Consider the following 4,395-nt stretch of genomic DNA (forward strand, 5'->3'; position numbering starts at 1 on the left):
AACACCTGGGCAGCAGCAGGTGCTTTCCTGATCATGGACTCATGGGCCACAGAAGGACCCAGGAACGCTCCCAGACTCAGAGGAACCTTACAAGGTCAACAATATCACTTGATTTAAAGGTAAGGACACAGACTTCTCTTAACCACTGAGTAGCAGTCAGGACTCTACATCAGGCTGATTCTAGAGCTCAGACTTCTCACATCTGTTCTCACATCTCACCATGCTGGTTACAAAGGACATGTCCAGACTCCACAGGCAAACTCCAGAGACAGATGCATTCCCTGGGCCCCTATACCATTTAACCACTAGATGGCAGCCTTGTCTAGGCAGGTTGAACCCAAGGGCACATGCCCCAGATGACCCAGGCTGGGCTGGCCTGTCTTAGCACCTGTGGTCCAATGATGTGGGTGTGTGTTTGTGTTTCTCCAACTGAAACCATTACCTCCTTACTGGAGGAAGTATTCAGGGGCAGAGGGGCAATGAGTCTCTTCCTGCCTAGCCCTCAGCCCTGAGCTCTAATTCCACAGCATTCTGGGAGGCCAAAACATATGGTGCTCCAGGGTTCACCTGACTAGTTCATCTGCTCACCTTTGCCTGCTGCTGGAGACACACAGGCACCAGACATGAGGCTCGAAGCAGACCCTGAGGCAGAGGATTTCCTTGTGAGACTGCCAGTACAGCCTGGTGGTTTTAACAGGGTCTTCTTCAGCCCCAACTGAGAGAAAGGTTGGAAAAAAGAAAATCAGCAAGGATTTTGTTACCTACATACACACACTTAGCTCTGCAAAGGTAGGATTTAAAAATAATCTTTAGTGAGACCAGAGAGATGGCTCAGCAGGTAAGAGCACTTGTTGCTGTTGCAGAGGACCCGGGTTCAATTCTCAGCACCCTCATGGTGGCTCACAACCATCTATCACTCCAGTTTCAGGGGATCTGACCCCCTCTTCTGACCTCTTTGAGTACGGGGAACACACATGGTACATAAGCATACACTCAGGTAAAACACTCATGCACATAAAATAAAATTTAAAAATCTTGGCCGGGCGGTGGTGGCGCACGCCTTTAATCCCAGCACTCGGGAGGCAGAGCCAGGCGGATCTCTGTGAGTTCGAGGCCAGCCTGGTCTCCAAAGCGAGTTCCAGGAAAGGCGCAAAGCTACACAGAGAAACCCTGTCTCGAAAAACCAAAAAAAAAAAAAAAAAAAATTAAAAAAAAAATCTTAAAAAACTATAATCGTCAGTAATAATTACCTTTATAGAAAAAAGTTAAGTAGCACAGTTATTCCTCAGTCTCCGAGGAGCACTGCTTAGAGGACCCTGTGGATGCTAACCCACAAGGGTCCTCCAAATGTAAGAGTGTGATAGTTGCCTGGCACCTACACAGATCCACCCAGACTTTAAATTACCTCAGGATGACTCTAATTTTGATGAAAGGCTATGGAAGCCATCACACTCATTCAGGCACACTGACAAGGAAAAGCAGTACATGTTCAGTACAGAGGAACTTCTCTCTTGAATAGTTTCAATCTGGCTGGATGAATCCACAGATGAGGAGCCCATGGACCTGGAAGGGCGACTGTGTCTAGAATGTAATGTCCAAACCTCTGCTAGAGGAGAGGCAGGAGAGCTAGCAGCAATCAAGATTGTGGGGTTCAACCTAGACCCCAAATCAGCTGCTGTGGGCGTAGCTTTTGGCAACTTTAATAAATGAATTGTACTAGGTAGCTCAGAGCGCCAGAAAGGTGACAACCTCTATGTGAGCTCAGACTATAAAACACAACACCTCAAGTCTCCCATAGAGGCTCTGAGGGATCAGTGAAAACCAGTTGCTGGGAACCAAGTGCTAGACTCTTATCAACCCACACAGCCCAAGTGACAAGGCCACTTCAGTGCACACTGCCTGTTCAGGCCTCTCTTTTTGCAACCTAGCCACCTCTTGTGGATTGTTTCCAACTTTCCTTAACTGGTGTGTGTGCGCGCGCGCGCGCACATGAAGACCGGAGGACAACTCCACTTTTATTTAGTCTGGATACAGGGTCTCCTGAGTAGCCCTAGTTGGCCTAGAACCCTGCATGCAGAACAGCTGCAGAGAACCACCTGCTTCTGCCTCCAAGTGCTAGGATTAAAGGCATGCACCACTGCCAGGTCCAGGCATCTTTTTCTTTTAAGGACGGGGTCTCTCCCTGGCCTGGTACTCACCACATAGGCTAGGCTGGCTGACCAGCAAGCAAGTCCAAGGGATCCAACTGTCTCTGTCTCCCCAGTGCTGAGATTACAAGTGCACACCACCACACGAGGCTTTCTAAATGTGAGTCCTAGGTTGTCCACGCAAGCACTCATCAAATAAAATATCACCCCACCAACGTAATCTAATCAAAATATACAAAACTGGCGCCTTGTTCCCATGCAGGGCAAGTGCCTGCAGCCCCAGCCACTCACCTTGCTAGGAAAGGGGGAGGGATCGCTTGCCTGCGCCCCGAGACCGAGTAACGGATTCCTGACTCTGAGCTGCAGAGAAGGCCAGCCGGTCCTTCTAGGCCACTGCGGCGCAAGGCCCGGTGCCCCACTCTCTTCCACCCCATGCCCACTCCTTATCCCCAGCTTTTCACTTGGAGGGCCTAAAACACAGCTGGTACTCTGTCACATGTTTAAACGCCGCGCCGGCCTTCGCCGGCCACCGATTGGTTTGTACAGAGAAATGCTCTCGGTGCACCTTGGGAATTGTAGTCTGAGTGCTGATGTGCGAGACCAATGTGCACTCACAAAGACTCCACTCCATGGATTGGATCTGCTCGGCGCCGGACACTCCCACCGGAAGTTTCCGTAAGTCTCCCTGCCCCCCCCTCCCCACCCCCACACACGGGGAGTGTATTTGCGTTCCGGCTGTGGCTGTGCTAAGAAACGGGGCTGAGGCGGTGAGGGTGGGATATGGAGGATGGTCAGGCAGCTAGGAAGGAGTTCGTCCTGACCGCTACTCTCTTCGGTGATTGTCTTGACACCCCTGATTTCTCTTGCGTCCGGGGACTCTCTCCGCAGCCTGAGGCCTCACTCCTGTACTCTGATGTGCTGGCCCTCTCTGCTCCCCCCACGGCCGTCCCCCAGATCCTCTGATCTTGGGCTCCGAGTTTCATTAAAGTGGAAGAGAGTGACGATGACGGAGCCAGCCACAGCACTTCCTAGCGGCCATTATCAGGAGCCTTTGGATAGCTATTAACAGAACGCTGGCTTCAAGGTCTGTCGCTCCAGGAAATCTAGGGGTGGCCTGGATAGAGGGAGCCGCAAGGAGACCATCAAGTTTGGTTGTCTTCTCTGCAGGTTTTGCTCCCCAGTAGGCAAACTGGCTCTGCTGGGCCCAAGCTTTCCCACCTGCCAGGGATGGTTACCAGTTCCGTGTGACCTGCACCATATCTGGAACTGTAAGAGCCAGGCTCTCCTGACTCACACACAATAGGAAAGGTAGAACCACGGTCCAAGCCCCAAGAGTTCTTGCCCCACTCCTTCTCTTAGGTCCCACCGACTGAAAGTTCATCAACACTTCTCTTTGTATCATATATCAATTCATAGTAGATGATCAGTAAAGCATACCCCTAAATTAATAATTCACTATTTACGTTCCCTCTAGGCTTTTAAAATACACTTTTATTCCTTTTTTCTTGATGTGAATATGTACAGGTATGCAGGTCCTACAGTGGCCAGAAGAGGGTGTCAGATCCCCTGAGGCTGGAGTTACAGGCAGTTGTGAGCTGCCACATGGGTGCTGGGAACTGAACTCTGGTCTTCTAGAAGAACAGCAAGTGCTTTTAACCATGAAGCCATCTCTTCACACACACACTTTCTCTTTAAATCAGTGATCAGTGTCTGTCCTTGGTAGATTCATGCCGTTCTTCATTAAAGCCTACACACCAGCTTTTACAGGCAGGTATTCAGTGGAAGCCACTGAGTAGCTGGGTGATACAGAGCTTACTCTTCCTGACCAGAGAGAAATCATAGCGGAAAGTGGTGTAATAGCAAGGGCAGGTGCTGAGGGCTGTCAGGCAAAGAGAAGGCATTGTCGCCAGCCCCACAGCCAGGGTGACAGGCTTCCTGAAAGAGGGAGGAAGGCTTCTGCTTCCTGGGCAAATCATGTATTGTTTGGAATCAGGTAATAAAAAAAAAAAAAAACACGAGGAGCCTCCTCCATTGGCACCTGTCCCAGGCTCCTGGGTAGAGAGACAGTACCTCTTAAAATCCTACAGCAGCCGGGCGGTGGTGGCGCACGCCTTTAATCCCAGCACTCGGGAGGCAGAGGCAGGCGGATCTCTGTGAGTTCGAGGCCAGCCTGGGCTACCAAGTGAGTTCCAGGAGAGGCGCAAAGCTACACAGAGAAACCCTGTCTCAAAAAACCAAAAAAAAAAAA

The sequence above is a fragment of the Peromyscus californicus genome, unplaced genomic scaffold, assembly GCF_007827085.1.
Source record: "Peromyscus californicus insignis strain IS unplaced genomic scaffold, ASM782708v3 Scaffold_20__1_contigs__length_68692818, whole genome shotgun sequence".
In the NCBI taxonomy this organism is placed as follows: domain Eukaryota; kingdom Metazoa; phylum Chordata; class Mammalia; order Rodentia; family Cricetidae; genus Peromyscus; species Peromyscus californicus.